We start from the raw sequence: 17539 nt of genomic DNA, 5'->3' as shown, positions 1-17539 counted from the left end.
TTTGGAGGCTGGGTCTTGCTATGTTGTCCAGTATGGACTTGAACTCCTGGGCTCCAGCAATCCTCCTGCCTCAGCCTCCCAAGGTAGCTGGGGGTACACGTGTGAGCCACCACAAACAGCCATGTATATGAACTGTATATTTAATATGGCCACACCTTTGTTTTAAAAAAAATCTGTAAAATCATAAAGACTAAAAACAAAAAAATTATAATGATTACTAATTCCAAGAATAGATTTTTAAATACATTTTGTAAAATCTTAATATGAGCATTTCTATAATAACTTCAGTTATAATCATTTCAATTGTCTTTAATAAGACAAGTTAATTAAAATTGTGTTTACATTCATTATAATGAAAATTCAACCAGTTGGAGGAACAATATTATCTTGTCAACATTGAATTCATTGTCTTGTTTTCAAAGTCTGGAAATAGTTGGTACTCAACAATTTGTTGATTGAATGGATAGATGATGGGGTCAGGAATTCGCAAAGTGGTTTTAGGGAAAACACATTTGGAGGGCCACAAAGGTACCTTGTTTATGTTTACGTAAAATTGATTTGTTCATCATAACAATAGATGACAGGATAATAAAGTGATAAGAATATGCAAGAACTGGTTTGCTTAACATAGTCTGGTAGCATAGAATAAGGCAACAGCTAGATAGCTAGATTTACCCTAGGATATTAGTTTGTCTAGTTGTACAATTATAGCTATTAAACAAGCAAAAACATTTGTCACTGAAATTCCAACAGGAAACATAACTTATTTGAGTCTGGAACTGTAGTTCTTAACCTCCCCACTTAAAAAAAAATAAGCTATTATTTTTATAAAATGAATTTTGATAATGCAAGTTTACTCAGAGATATAACTATTGCATTGTAGAAGAGTAGACTATTCCACAGTAAACTATATTTTAGTTGTTGTAAAATTAATTTTAAAAAGAATAATTTGGCAATGCAGGTGTATATATGTGATTTACATATTTACACAACACCAGGAAGGTAGATTTAATGAAGAAATCAAGTGTCTTTCTTAATTGAATTGAATGGTTAGCCTTCTGGACTAGCTCTATTGGAGATGGGGCTTTGCAAATGAGATCTCCATGTCTCCTAGTAAGGTTGAGTGTGGCAACAGTCATTATCTACTTTGACAATATTTTAACACACCTGAAGTTCCTACCACAGTGTATAATGGCTTCCACTGTGGTATGGGGATGCCGTTTCAGCATTGGTGGAGGTAACTGGCAATTAAATAGGTGAGGGCATGTTGAGTGGCAGAAAATAAGGTATTTGCTGCTGGAATGCTGCAGCAGTTTTCAAGGGACAGATACAACCTCTTGTTTAGTGGAATATGGCCTAAAACTCTACCTAAGTGTTTCCAATGTACATTAGGACTGGCCTTTGAGAGGTAATATCTGACTGTTTTCTGTCTTGGAAGCTAGAGAAAGAGACCTGAAATCTTTGAAGATGATGGTAATTCCAGATTTCTTTATTTGTGTCTTTCTTCCACATGCATGCTTTTCTCTGCTGTGTCATCTCCATCCCACTAGAAAATGTGAGTTCGAATATTCAATTCTACTATAGAAGAAAACAAATGAGATGATGAAATTTATAAGAAATTTTGACGATAGATAGGAAGTCAGCAAGTATGTTATGAGATACAGGTGAAACTCCTAGCATGTATTAATATAGATAAGAGTAAGCAAGTAGTTTGAGAAAGAAAAGCAGAATTTAGAATATGTACTAAATATACATAGTAAGCAAGTTACTAACGTGTAAAACTTGCCAAGACAAAATAAATGGGTTATGAAGGAATAGACAAGTGTGTATTTATTTGATAGAAAGGTAGGAAAAACAATTTATGATCTTGTCACTTCTGGGCTGACAGCTGTGCCATGCCACCTACTTATGACCTCCAGTAAGGTCCTATATTGGCCCATGGTACTATGCCCAAGAAATGCAAATAAAACCCATAGTTCTTCACCATTAATTGGCAAGGTACTTCTTTATTCAGGTATAACTGCCCCTTTGTCTCTCTCATTATCAAGTATGTGCCTTTGACCCCTGGCACCTTCTATCTTGGCCACCTGACTCAAATCTGAACTCTGGTTCTTGCAACACATTATTATGGGGAAGGCTGATGTGGCACAGAGAAAACAGAGCATGTGACTAGCGTGTAACACAGGATACATATAGGGTGGTCCTGCCACTCACATCCTATTATAAGAGTGTCAACCTATTTCATTGCTTTCCCCTTGCTTTTTGTTTTCCATTTATTTAGTAAGTTGTATGAAATGAACATGTTAATTTGGTCTGTGAGCCCTCAGATTTAGTGTGCCTGGTTATGTACTTGGTGGCTACCATTACATCAAGGTAATTTTCTACTTGACAGTATGCTCTACTTTGAACTTTACTAACTCTCCCTCACAATTTGGGATTTTGAACTAATGCATTGATCATCACTATCTGGTTTAGGGACCTAGACCAAGCTACGAAAGGAGTGTTAAATTATGGTGATTCTATGGCAGTCTTAAGCACCTAGTTCACTGTGAAGGAATTATGAGAACCTGTTTCTCACCCTTCCTCTAGGGAAATGCAGGAGAGCTAAGCAAGTCCCAATTTACCTGGGGAAGAAGATAAGGAGGTTGTTTGTCAGCTCTGTCCCACTTGAATTCTCTCCTTACTGCTGAGGCTGGAGGTAGTTATTGTCGAGAACAAGAACTTCAAATATTTTTGCTCATGTACTCTCTAATACAATTTTGAAAAGCATATACTCTCCTGTACATTTTAAGTTGACACTTATCATTTCTTGTTATAAGCTTAAATAGTTGGAAAATATGTGATTTCTGGTATGCTATGAATGTTGACATTTAAAAAATAAAACTATTTAAGATATATCTAATAGAATCTGAATTCCATATGATTTGTTTAAAATATTTTTTAATGAACATTTTCAAACACATACAAGAGGAAAAACGGTAAAACCTCCATGTACTCTTCACCCAAGTTAAACAATCATCAGCTGTCTGACATTCTTACCTTTACTCCCTTACTCTTTTCTATTGGAGTATTTTAAGGCAAACTCCAATCATATTGTACTCACATATACCTCGGTTTATATGTCTAACAAAAAAGATTTATCATGGTAGTACCATTTATTCATATTCAATACAATCATTTCCTTAATAAAATCATTTCCTTAATATTAAGTAGTAAGCAGTATATATTCATGTGTCACCAATTGTCTCAAAAATGTATGTCTGAAGAAAGTTTGTTCAAATCAGGAACTAAATAATATTTATGCATTGCATTTAGTTGAAATGATTTCTTTCTTTCTTTCTTTTTTTTTTTTTTTTGAGACGGAGTCTCCTTCTGTCGCCCAGGCTGGAGTGCAGTGGTGCAATCTTGGCTCACCGCAATCTCCGCCTCCCGGGTTCAAGAAATTCTCCTGCCTCAGCCTCCTGAGTAGCTGGGATTACAGGCGTGTGCCACCATGCCGGGCTAATTTTTTTTTATATTTTTAGTAGAGACAGGGTTTCACCATATTGGCCAGGCTGGTCTCGAACTCCTGACCTTGTGATCCACCCTCCTATGATTCTTGAGTCTCTTCATTTGTAACATTTTTCCTTTCTCTGTTTTCTCTGCCATGTCTTTTAACATGTTTCTCTACTTCACATACTTACGAGAAAAAACCCTAGAAATTACATCTAGAAACTTGGTTAGATTCAGTGTTTATGGCAAGAATCCTTCATAGGTATTCCTGTGTTTATAATTCCTGTGGAATTACACAAGGAGAAGCAATTTCTAGTTGTCCTATTTTAGTGACATTAATGTGAATCAATAGTATATCAGTCAGATTCATCTGCTATAAACTTCCCTTTGTCTTTTCATCTCATGATGACAAGCATTGCCTGGACAAACATTATCTGGGTCCATTATTTCATTAGAGTCTATGCAATGGTGATTTTTCTAATTCTTTTATTCCATCTATATTTATTAGCTATGATTCTTCTATTAAGAATAATTTTCTTTCATTATCTATTTGTTTCTCCTGAATTATAGCCAACTCAGGAAAGAAGGAAAAGTACATTTCTTTTCCAGTATACTAAATTGGTGGTCCAGCAATCTCCAAAGACGAATGATGAGAATTGAAGTATAAATCTTAATTTTAGTATTATTAGATACTCATGGATTTATATGCTTGATGTTTTGATCTTTTATTTTTTTTTTTACTTTTCAGAGTGTCCCATTTTTGGCCAGTGGAATTACCTTTAAGTTGACTCCTGTGTGCTTTTGACACTCCCCACATGAAAGAGTGTGTAGTAGAGCTCTCTAGAGAAACAGAGAAACAACAGGATGCATGTGAATATAGGTGATGGAGATAGAGTTTCTTGTTTTAAGAGAGTTCTTTGTTTTAAGCATGACAAGGTGTCACACGTACACATATACATAACGTTTCTAGCCCCAGACCTGAATTCTATAGAGATTTTAAAACGTTAAAAACATTAACAAGCTCTTCTTCAACAAAGTTTTTCCTTAAACTTACATTTATTCCATTTTTTCATAGAATTTTATCATTTATAATTGAAAGTTTTTTATAGGCTACTCCGTCTTACATAACATGTTGTTATCTGCAATAACCACATACTATAATAAGGTTTTTTTTAAAAAATGGCCTTTGACCATAAGGTTATAAGTGTAGAAAAATTGCATCAGGATTGGGTTTTCATTATAATTATTGGTAGCATGCAATTATTCAAAACAGCATGGATATATTACCATTTCTGATATTTATCAAACATAAGAAAATTTATGAAAAAATATGTTGATAATATAGGTTGGGGAGAGCATGCATAATTTCTTGATTAAAGGAATTGTGGAGTTGTTCCTTGGTTTGAAACCTTGGAATAGGCCAAAAGTAAATGCTTTTCTTTTGTAAAATGAGAAATAGAGACTGTCCAAGATTAAACTCTAGTTAGGACAGGCAGCTTCTTATGCAGATGTATTTTTTTAAAGTGCCAGCTTCTTAGGCAGATGTATTTTTTTAAAGTGCCTATATATAGAAGGCAAGAATCTAGAAATTGGTTTTCTTACAACTATCCGCACTTGCATGCCCTTTGGAAAATCTGCATGAACTGTTATTAGTAGTTAGTGTTCAACTTGTGGACCACCAGGACTCTGTTCTCCAGTAGCTGACACATGGTGCCTACTATGTGCCAAACACATCAACTTTATGAAGTGGTTACTATTTTTATCCCCATTTTGCAGATGAAGAAACTGAAGCACAAAGATGTTATGTAACTTGTCCAAAGTGACACAGCTTGTAAGTGGGCGGCAGGGAGGCAAACCCAGTCACTGTGGCTCCAGAGTCCAGACTCAACCACTAAGGACAGGAATGTCTTTTGTAAAAAAGGATGGAATGGTACCCTAGGTGGGGGTATCAGAGGGGAGCACATAGTGATCTAAAATTGTTAAGAAATAGGAAGTAAAGGAAGATTGTGGTTTTTCTGTGTGTCAGTGAATAAACTATGCATGTGTTAATAAAACATAAGTCAATGCCTTTATCCGTATTCTTTAGAGTACCATAGTATTTAGTGTCAGTCAAATTAAAATTAACACATTTTTATTTCTTTAATTTCTAATGAATGATTAGTTCTCATTTAATTGTCAATGTGCAGGGGTGTTATCTGAAACCCTGTTACAGTCTTGTATTTTGCATATTCTACCTAGCCTGTGAATATGTTCTACTTCTAGTGAGGATGACACTGTTTATAGATACATTACAGAAGAAATATTTCATTTAATAATGGTAATGATTTCACAGTTATATAACTAATCCTACTGAAAGCATCTTGAAAGTATTTTTCATTTATTTATTTATTTATTTATTTTGAGATGGAGTCTCACTCTGTTGCCCAGGCTGGAGTGCAGTGCCATGATCTCGGCTCACTGCAATTTCCGCCTCCTGGGTTCAAGTGATTCTCCTCCCTCAGCCTCCCAAGTAGCTGGGATTACCGGCATCCGCCACCACCCCCAGCTAATTTTTTGTATTTTTAGTAGAGACAGGGTTTCAACATGTTGGCCAGACTGGTCATGAATTCCTGACCTCAAGTGGTCTACCCACCTCGGCCTCCCAAAATGCTGGGATTATAGGTGTGAGCCATTGTGCCCCACCCTTATTTTATTTTTTTAAGAGACAGGGTCAGGCTGGGTGTGGTCGCTCATGGCTGTAATCCCAGCACTTTGGGAAGCCAAGATGGGCAGATCACCTGAAGTCAGGAGTTTGAGACCAGCCTGACCAACATGGAGAAACCCCATCTCTACTAAAAATACAAAAATTAGCCAGGCATGGTGGCGCACACCTGTAATCTCAGCTACTTGCGAGGCTGAGGCAGGAGAATCACTTGAACCTGGGAGGTGGGGGTTGCGGTGAGTCAAGATTGTGCCATTGTACTCCAGCCTGGGCAACAAGAGCGAAACTCCATCTCAAAAAAAAAGACAGGGTCTTACTCTGACACCCACGTTGGAGTGCAGTGGCACAGTCATACTTAGTGCAACCTTGAAACTCCTGGGCTCAAGTGATCTTCTCGCCTCAGTCTACCAAGTAGTCCTAGCTAGGCTCAAGTGATCCTCTCGCCTCAGTCTACCAAGTAGCTAGGACTACAGGCATGCACCACTCGGCCTGGCTAATATTTAAAAATTTTTTATTTGTAGAGATGGGGTCTTGCCATTTTGTCCAACCTGGCCTCTCCCACCTTGGCCTCTGAAAATACTGGGATTATAAGCATGAGTCACTGCATCCAGCTTTGACTCCTGAACTACTTTATGGGAAAAAAACAAAAAGGTATACCTACCACTAAAATAATTACCTCTTTCACTGAAAGTTAGGATTATAATTGTGCATAAGTAAAAAATAAAACGATTTCTGTTTTCTTCAGGTTATTTTTGAATAGTTAGATTCAAATTTCATTTTTTTAATAATTGGATTATATCATAAACACACCAGGACAGTCAGTGGATTTTTTTCTGCAAGTGGTTTTACTCTTTAATCATATACTTTTGCCTTGCTATGCACAGCTGGATTTTTGCTTATAAGCATTTCCCAATTCAGACTCAACCTATGAAAGATTTCAAAAGACAATGGTTGTTAAAGATGCTTTAGAAGAGAGCCTCACCCCTCCTATCATGAAATATTTAAGGGAGGAGGAGAGAGAGGGCCAACAGAGGAGTGCTGGGTGGACAAAAGCACCCTCTCTTATTAAACTATGTATAAACAGATCTTTTTCTTATTTGATGCAGATTAGGACATTTATTGAATGTTTACCATGTGCCAAGCCCTGTGCCAAATGCTTCCAAGTTCACCATTTCATTTAATGCTCATAACCATGTAGTTACCCTGTTTTGCACAAAAGAAGACTGAGGCTGAAAAAATTCATGATACTTAAGGCCACATAGTTAGAAAGTGCAAGAGAAACACATGATCATTCTCTTATGTCAATAGGTATGAATTCCTCCATAATGTTTGTGCGTGTAAGTTAGTTATATTGCTTTTAGTTTTCCATATGCTTAGTTAGCAGCAAGTGTAGTCTCATAATCTTTGAGCTTCCCATCTCCTGTAGATTATCTATGAACCTTAGGTGTTAACTGTCGTTCAAAAGGAAAGTTCTCCAGCTGTCCCCTCCCTAATGAGAATGACCCTTAATGTCAGTTAGTTTGTCTGTTGGTGCTGCTGGTACTATTGGTGGTGCTGCCATTGCCATAGCTTCTTGCTGACCCACGTCACCATTACTGATCTCATTGGCATCCATCATCTGACAGGCGCTATTGGTCCTTGCTTCAGGAAAGTTTTTCTGGCACCAGTTCCACCTCAGCCTTGCAAGGCAACATGGTCTTTGAAAGAGGGTATATTAGTCAGGGTTCTACAGAGAAACAGACCAAAAAAAATGTGTGTGTGTGTGTGTGTGTGTGTGTGTGTGTATAGTCATGCATTGCATAAGAGTGTTTTGCTTAAGGATGGACTACATTTACAACGGTACTCCCATGAGATTATAATGGAGCTGAAAAATGTCTATCACCTAGTGACATAGCTGTTGTAATGTTGTAGTGCAGTGTATTACTTTTTCTATGTTTAGATACACAAATACTTACTATAGTGTTAAAATTGCCTACGGTGTTCTACACAGTAACATGCTGTACAGGTTTGTAGCCTAGGACCAATCAGCTATACTATAGAGGCTAGGTGTATAGTATGCCATCTAGGTTTGTGTAAGTATACTGTATGATATTTGCCCAGTGAAATCACCTAATGGTGGGTTTCTCATAACGTATCCCCATTGTTAAGCAACGCATGTCTATCTATCTATCTGTCTATCTATCTATCTATCTATCTATCTATCTATCTATCTATCTATCAATAAAACTGGAATTTCCATTCTTAACCAAACCAAACATAACTCAGAGATTCTACTCGCAGGGTGAATTGGTCTCAATGTTATTCTGTCATCACTTTCTTCTGGGACCAATACAATGCTTCACTGCAGTGGGCACTGTTGTTGAATTCCCTACCTGTGAAAGAAGTTTCTGGAGAACTTTGTCTTGAAATGCACATACTTAGCCAAGTTCTTTCTTCTGAACCATCCTTTTTGCTGCCCCCTTCTGGAAGCCAGAGTCACCTGCAGAAAAACTCCTCCCTACTAGCTCTCCAAGATGTGGAAAGGCAAAGTCCACCAAACTCCAGCAGGTTCACGGGAGGCTTTCATGTTGGACATCTCTTACTCATCAGTCAACCAGTGGTGTCCTTAACTGCTTGCCAGATACCTCAAGTTCCACGGATCCAAAACCAAATTCATTCTCTCACCCTCCACCAATTTCTCTTCCGCCTTGTTTTCTCCTTCCCTTCTCTATCTACTCATTCTTTAATCAATACATATATATATGAAGAGAGAGAGAGAGGAAGATTAATTGATTTTTAAGAATTGGCTCCCGTGAGTGCAGAGGCTATGTGAGTCCAATATCTGATGGGTAGGCTGGCAGGCTAGAGACTTAGAGAAGGGGTGCAATTCAAGTCCAAAGACAACCTGCTGGAAGAATTCCTTCTTACCCAGGGGAAGTCAGTCTTTTTTCTATAAAAGCTTTAAACTGATTGGATGAGACCCACATCACATTATGGAGGGTAAACTGCTTTACTCAGAGTCTACCCATTTAAATGTTAATCTCATCCAAAAAAACACCTTCACAGAAAACACCCAGAACAATGGTTGATCAAATAGCTGGTCACCATGGCCCTGCCAAGTTGACCCATAAAATTAACCATCACAGTGGCTAACACAATTCCTTCAGTATTGTGCTCAATTACAGTACCCATCACTGGTTCCCCCAGATCACAGCTACAGTTACCTAGCCTTTTAAATCCACCTCTCCTTCTCCTTTCCTCCCTCCCTCCTGCTCCTCTCCTTCTCTCTCTCAGAACCATATACACTCCACACAGTCATTTTCTTCCAAGGTCTCACTGCCCCAGAATAGTGTGGGGTAGATTTGTCTGCTGCAGACCAATTCTTGCTAATTATTTTTTATGTCCTGGGAAATCCAGCAATTTAACTTAAAGGCCTTTTAGGCACAGATTTTAAAAATGCAAAAAGGCCCCGTGTATCATCCCTGGGTAAAGGAAACCAGACCTCTGAATTAGGAAATCCCACTTACCACTGGGAGTGGAGCTAGTGAGGAGGAAATGCTTTTTGTTCTTCCTTGAAGAGTAAAACATTATTTTCATCAAGATAAAAACAGAGACTTTTTGGTGCCTTCTTTAAAAAGCAGCAAAGAGTAAATCTTTGGTGAGTCCCATGGGTACATATGCAACCACAGAGACATAGGATAGTACCTTTTCATTTAAAAAGGAGGCTATTTAAATATAGATAGGTGCAGTCTAGACACTTGATTTGCCTGGGACAGGCCCAGTTTGGATGATAAATTATTTGGCTAGTTCAGATAGAAAGAATTAACATTGAAAATTTGTCAAAACTATCTACTTTAGTCCTGTAAGGAATCCTTTCTTCTGTGATTACAATGTTGCTGCTGTGAACAAATGTGTTCTTGGCATCTGAAGTACAATTTCCCATATTTCTTTTATAAATATTTATTGCATACCTACTATGTCCTAGACACTGAATTAAGCACTATGAATGCAAAGTGAACAGGACAGACTAGTCTCAGCTCTCATAAAATTTTTTTTAACTATAATATTATTGGAGAGTTAATTCAGGTATTACTAGCATATATTGAATGAGGCAAGGAAACTGATTAATGTATACATTTGTTTCCATAGTATCTTATTCTGGGCTGCCATAACAAAATACCTTAGACTGAATCGTATACAAACAATAGAAATTTATTCCTCACAGTTCTGGAAGCTGGGATGTCTAAGATCAAGGCACCAGCAGTGTCTGGTGAGTGCCTGCTTCCTTATTGATAATGTGCCCTTGCGTTGTAAAAAGAGTCCACCCTTATGACTTAATTGCCTCCCTAAAGGCTCTGCCTCATAATAACATCACATTGGGGATTAAGTTTCAACTTAGAAATTTGGCAGGGGGTGGAGGGTGGCCACAAACATTCCAACCATAGCACATAGGAAAATTCATTCTTAATTTCAGGCAACCAACTGACTTAAACATGAACTTTGGGCAATGGAAAAAAGAAGTCTATTTCATTATACCAAGTTGGCTTCTAGTTTCTAAATCATCAACAGTGTAGGAGCAGTGTGAGTAAAGGTCTAGAGACTGGAAATAAATAGCATGTACAAGATGTTAAGAAAAGTTTACATTGAGGATGGGTAAGAAAAAGAGGTTTATTTCTTACTCATATAAAAGTTTATTTCTTACTTACAATGTAAAGTTTACATAGAGGACGGGTAAGAAAAAAAGGCTTATTTCTTACTCATATAAAAGTCTGGAGGGCTAGTATAATGCTCTAAGATCTTCTATTTTGTTGCTGTGCTGTGAGAAGCTTCCATTCCCAAAGTCACAGATGGTGCATTCATGGCTATTCCAGCTTTAAGCCATGATCACATTCCAGATATCAGGAAGGAAGAAAAGAAGGCTGAAAATTATGCCCCATACCCCCTTCTTTGGTGACAGTTCCCAGAAATCACATATGCCACTTCTGCTTACATTCTGCTGACCAGAATTTAGTCATGTGGTCAAGTGGCAACATGTAGATGGAAAAAAGGCTTCAGCTAGACACTGTAAAAGGGAAGAGATTCTAGTGAACATCTAACAGTTTACTCCACAATCCAACCTTTTAGCCACCAAAATATCTTTGGTACGCCCTTCTTCCTGTAGATAGAACATAACCACCTATTCTTGATCATACGTGCCTGTTCTAGATTTTAATTATGTATGTGAACCCCCAAATATGATCCATTTGAATATGGCTCAGAATCTAGGATGTTGGGTTAATGCACTGTCCTTTTCATTAAGTCCAGGTGGTCTAGTAACCTATAAACTAAAAGTTAATGCATTTGCCACATCACACCTAACAGAATGGATGTATATTTGGAAAGGAGGAGAATAGGATTAACACAAGAGTCACTGGTTTATAGTGGTTATCAATTCTGCTAGGCTAGGTAGGAATTGTAAAAGTTCCTTTCTCTAGCAATGGAGCAATTTCCTTGATTAGTTCATCAGAGTACTCCTAATTCTGCCTTTTGGAAAGGGTCTTCCTTGTACATTGTACTTTCTGACCACATCTGATGTGGTCAATGGAGAATTTGCTGTTCTGGAGTGCTGAACAGATCTGCAGCCTGCTTCCTGCTGATACAAATGTGGGCATGAGATTTGAATACAGGTCAGTCATGTTTTTCGGCCAGCTTCGTGGTTTCTTTAGTAATTTAACACTGCTCCTTCCTCTTCCCCTAAATTAGTAGACTTCCAGTCTATAGCTAATCCCATGTTCAGAGCCAAAGATCACGTCTAGACATTATTTTTAAGCCTGAGTACTGGTTTTTTATTCCCTGACTCTGTGCTTCAACATAAAGATGATTCCTTTGAGGTCACCTAACACAATAAGCTTGGGTTGAAAAACAGCAACCTTAATCTGATCTTTGACAGCTAGGCTAGTTTGATTGATGGATTGATTGATTGAGACAGGGTCTCACTCACCCAGGCTGGAGTGCAGGGGCATGATCATGGCTCACTGCAGCCTCAATCTCCTGGGCTCAAGCAATCTTCCTGCCTCGGCCTCCCAAGTAGCTAGGACTAGAGGTGTGTGCAATCATACCCAGTTAAGTTACTTTTTGTAGAGTCAGGGTCTCACTGTGTTTTCCAGACTGGTCTCAAACTCCCGGACTCAAGCAGTCCTTCCTCTTCAGCCTCCCACAGTGTCGGGATTACAGGCGTGAGCCATCACACCCAACCAGGGAAGAATTCTTAAAGAAAAGTGTTGTTAAAAAGCTTAGAACCACAGTCTCATCTTCTGTAGCAATCACTGTAGAGTGCTACTTTTTATAGTTTCAGTTTGGGATACACAAACAGTTGAATTCTTCAACCCTGCAAGGCCCAAAGTCCCAAATTACTAGACTCTGAGTTAAATTTATATTTTAAGCCATTCTAGTGTTATCCTTATTTCTTTGCTCTAAGTAAATACCATGTATTTTAGGTTTTTGAAAGCAATTTACTTCAAGAGAATGTCAGGTATTTCAGGATTAGGTTTAACTGCAAGTAACAAAGATCCAAATTAACACTGTTTTGAACAAACTAGGTGTTTCTTACTCATGTAAAAGTCTGGAGGTAGATAGTCCAGGGTTGGTATGGTACTCCATGTTGTCAGAGGTTCAGACTCCTTCAATCTTCCCTCAGTCCTGGCTTTCATTTTCAGCATCTCATCAAAGTTAAAGATGACCAATCCAGGACTAGCCATTGTTTTCATTCTAGGTAGTAGAAGGAAGGAAAAAGAAGGGTACACTCACTTGCATGGACCATCTCCACTAACATGCCATTGGCCAGAACATGTTCATATGGTCCTGCCCAGCTACAAGGAAAACTGGAAAATACAGTCTTTATTTTAGGCAGCCATATGTCTCAGTTAAAAATCAGGGATTCTAGTTTTGTAGAAGGAACAAGGAATGGATATTGGCAGACAATTGGCAGTCTCTGCCACAAAGTTTATGCAATTATTAGAAAATACTAACATATGGACACATTAGGACATTGCAATACAATTATTTCAATGCATTTATTAGAAAATACTAACATATGGACACATTAGGACATTGCAATACAATTATTTCAATGCATTTGGTGAATTCTTAACAAAGAATTCAAAATTATCTTTTTAAAAAAATCATATTGCTAAACACTCCATGAGCTTACTAGTTCTCGCAAAGTCCTAACAATGTCCTGCAAGGTCCTGTGTTGTGTCCACCTCCTCCATACCCTTTCTAACCTCATCCCAACTACATTCTTCCTTGTTCATCTATTCATCTACTTTTGCTGTTCTTCACACTTGCCAGATATATCCCACCTTAGGACCTTTTGGATGCCTGCCCTAAGGCACCCTCCTGGGTCTCCCTGGGTATCTGCATGACAAACTTTCTTGCCTCTTTCATATCTTTGCCCAGATGCTACCAGCTCTATGTGGCCTACACTAACAACCCTATTTAAACTTGCAATTCCCTCCACTCCCACATACTCCCAATTTACTTTTTCCTCATCAGTTTTCCCCTTAGCATTTATTACCTATTAACATCTGCTTATTTATGATGTTTATTGTTTATTATCTGTTCCCACTTGAAAGTAAGCTGCATAGGGCACAATGGTTTTTTTCTGCTTTGTTAACTGATTATAAGTGCCTAGAACAATGTCAAAGAATAATGTGTGAATGAATGAAAGCATTTATTTCAGAACAACACTAAAAAAGTAAAAGGAATTTTTTTTTACCTTAAAAGTAATATATTTTCCTTAGGCCTGCCATATAATCTTAATTTGGGACTCCTCTTCATTGTCTTAGTGGGCCACTTCAGAGATGAGATTTTGTAGCTATTTTAATCAGTATTGTGAGACCAGGATTACACCCTGGAAAGGATCCTGTAGATCAGGGGTCCCCAGCCTCCAGGTACTGGTCCCCAACCCTTGGGTCTGTAGAAAAATTGTTTTCCATGAAATTGGTCTCTGGTGTCAAAAAGGTTGGGGACTGCTGCTATAAATAACATTCTTTGACATGATTTCTTATGGGCATATTGTTTTGGTCTTTTGGTCAAATTAGATTGTCTGTGTGTGTTACTCTATTTTCTAGATTGCAAATAAGAAAATTCCAGATTCCATTCCAAGATGGCCAAATAGGAACAGCTCCAGCCTGCAGCTCCCAGCGTGATTAATGCAGAAGATGGGTGATTTCTGCATTTCCAACTAAGGTACCTGGTTCATCTCATTGGGACTGGTTGGACAGTGGGTGCAGCCCACAGAGGGGAAGCTGAAGCAGGGCGGGGCATTGCCTCACCCGGGAAGTGCAAGGGGTCGGGGGATTTCCCCTTCCTAGCCAAGGGAAGCCATGACAGACGGTACCTGGAAAAATAGGATGCTCCAGCCCAAATACTGCACTTTTCCAATGGTCTTAGCAAATGACACACCAGGAGATTATATCCCACACATGCTTCAGTGGGTCCCATGCCCACGGAGCCTTGCTCACTACTAGTGAAGCAGTCTGAGATCGACCTGCAAGGCAGCAGCCTGGCAGGAGGAGGGGTATCCACCATTGCTGAGGCTTGAGTAGGTAAACAAAGCAGCTGGGGAAGCTTGAACGGGGCAGAGCCCTCCGCTGCTCTGCAAGGCCTGCTGCGTCTAGACCCCACCTCTGGAGGCAGGGCATAGCTGAACAAAAGGCAGCAAAAACTTCTGCAGACTTAAACGTCCCCGTCTGACAGCTCTGAAGAGAACAGTGGTTCTCTCAGCACTGTGTTTGAGCTCGGAGAATGGACAGACTGCCTCCTCAGTGGGTCCCTGACCCCCTTGTACCCTAACTGGGAGACACTTCCCAGCAGGGGCCAACTGACACCTCATATAGGCGGGTACCCCTCTGGGACGAAGTTTCCAGAGGAAGGATCAGGCAGCAGTATTTGCTGTTCTGCAATATTTGCTGTTCTGCATCCTCTGCTGGTGATACCTAGGCAAACATGGTCTGGAGTGGACTTCCAGCAAACTCCAACAGACCTGCAGCTGAGGGACTTGACTGTTAGAAGAAAAACTAACAAACAGAAAGGAATAGCATCAACATCAACAAAAAGGACATCCACACCAAAACCCCATCTGTAAGTCACCAACATCAAAGACCAAAGGTAGATAAAACCACAAAGATGGAGAGAAACTAGAGCAGAAAAGCTGACAATTCTAAAAACCAGAGCACCTCTTCTCCTCCAAAGCATCGCAGCTCCTCGCCAGCAATGGAACAAAGCTGGATGGAGAATGACTTTGACAAGCTGACAGAAGTAGGCTTCAGAAGGTCGGTAATAACAAACTTCTCTGAGCTAAAGGAGGATGTTCGAACCCATTGCAAGGAAGCTAAAAACCTTGAAAAAAGATTAGACGAATGGCTAACTAGAATAAACAGTATAGACAAGACCTTAAATGACCTGATGGAGCTGAAAACCATGGCACAAGAACTATGTGACGCATGCATGAGCTTCAGTAGCCGATTTGATCAAGTAGAAGAAAGGGTGTCAGTGGTTGAAGATCAAATTAATGAAATAAAGTGAGAAGAGAAGTTTAGAGAAAAAAGAGTAAAAAGAACTGAACAAAGCCTCCAAGAATTATGGGACTATGTGAAAAGACCAAATCTACGTTTGATTGGTGTGCCTGAAAGTGACAGGGAGAATGGAACCCAGTTGGAAAACACTCTTCAGGATATTATCCAGGAGAACTTCCCCAACCTAGCAAAGTAGGCCAACATTCAAGTTAAGGAAATACAGAGAACACCACAAAGATACTCTTCGAGAAGAGCAACCCCAAGACACATAATTGTCAGATTCACTAAGGTTGAAATGAGGAAAAAATGTTAAGGGCAGCCAGAGAGAAAGGTCGGGTTACCCACAAAGGGAAGCCCATCAGACTAACAGCAGATCTCTTGGCAGAAACTCTACAAACCAGAAGAGTGTGGGGGCCAATATTCATCATTCTTAAAGAAAGGAATTTTTAACCCAGAATTTCATATCCAGCCAAACTAAGCTTCATAAATGAAGGAGGAATAAAATCCTTTACAGACAAGCAAATGCTGAGAGATTTTGTCACCACCAGGCCTGCCTTACAAGAGCTCCTGAAGGAAGCACTAAACATGGAAAGAAACAACCAGTACCAGCCACTGCAAAAACATGCCACATTGTAAAGACCACTGATGCTAGGAAGAAACTGCAGCAACTAATGGGCAAAGTAACCAGCTAACATCATAATGACAGGATCAAATTCACACATAACAATATTAACCTTAAATGTAAATGGGCTAAATGCCCCAATTACAAGACACAGACTGGGAAATTGGATAGAGTCAAGACCCATCAGTGTGCTGTTTTCAGGAGACCCATCTCATGTGGAGAGACACACATAGGCTCAAAATAAAGGGATGAAGGGAGATCTACCAAGCAAATGGAAAGCAAAAAAAGAGCAGGGGTTGCAAACCTAGTCTCTGATAAAACAGACTTTAAACCAACAAAGATCAAAAGAGACAAAAAAGGCCATTATACAATGGTAAAGGGATCAATTCAACAAGAAGACCTAACTAGCATAGATATATATGCACCCAATACAGGAGCACCCAGATTCATAAAGCAAGTCCTTAGAGACCTACAAAGAGACTTTGACTCTCACACAATAATAATGGGAGACTTTAACACCCCACTGTCCATATTAGACAGATCAATGAGACAGAAGGTTAAAAAGGATATCCAGGACTTGAACTCAGCTCTGCACCAAGCAGACCTAATAGACATCTACAGAACTCTCCACCCCAGATCAACAGAATATACATTCTTCTCAGCACCACACTGGAGTTATTCCAAAATTGACCACATAGTTGGAAGTTAAAAGCACTCCTCAGCAAATGTGAAAGAACAGAAATCACAACGAACTGTCTCTCAGACCACAGTGCAATCAAATTAAAACTCAAGATTAAGAAACTCACTCAAAACCACACAACTCCATGGAAACCGAACAACCTGCTCTTGAATGACTACTGGGTAAATAATGAAATGAAGGCAGAAATAAAGATCTTCTTTGAAACCAATGAGAACAAAGACACAATGTACCAAAATTTCTGGGACACATTTAAAGCAGTGGGTAGAGGGAAATTTATAGCACTAAATGCCCACAAGAGAAAGAAGGAAAGATCTAAAATTGACACCCTAACATCACAATTAAAAGAACTAGAGAAGCAAGAGCAAACAAATTCAAAAGCTAGCAGAAGGCAAGAAATAACTGAGATCAGAGCAGAACTTAAGGAGATAGAGACACAAAAAACCCTTCAAAAAACCAATGAATCCAGGAGCTGGTTTTTTGAAAACATC

General features: G+C 39.0%; 1 protein-coding gene across 3 annotated transcripts in view; it reads left to right on the top strand.

The window, feature by feature from the left end:
- DCDC1 (doublecortin domain containing 1) overlaps positions 1-17539 on the top strand; it is a 497588-nt gene that overhangs the window by 19964 nt on the left and 460085 nt on the right. For all 3 annotated transcript variants that reach the window (XM_055094254.2, XM_055094255.2, XM_057299130.1), the window contains exon 2: positions 14284-14401. The gene's annotated coding sequence lies outside the window, so the exon portion shown is untranslated. The remainder of the gene's footprint in view (positions 1-14283; positions 14402-17539) is intronic.

This window comes from Pan paniscus, chromosome 9, assembly GCF_029289425.2.
Source record: "Pan paniscus chromosome 9, NHGRI_mPanPan1-v2.0_pri, whole genome shotgun sequence".
In the NCBI taxonomy this organism is placed as follows: Eukaryota; Metazoa; Chordata; class Mammalia; order Primates; family Hominidae; genus Pan; species Pan paniscus.
The sequence above is the reverse complement of the archived record's forward strand: the minus strand, read 5'-3'. Positions and strand labels throughout refer to the sequence as shown.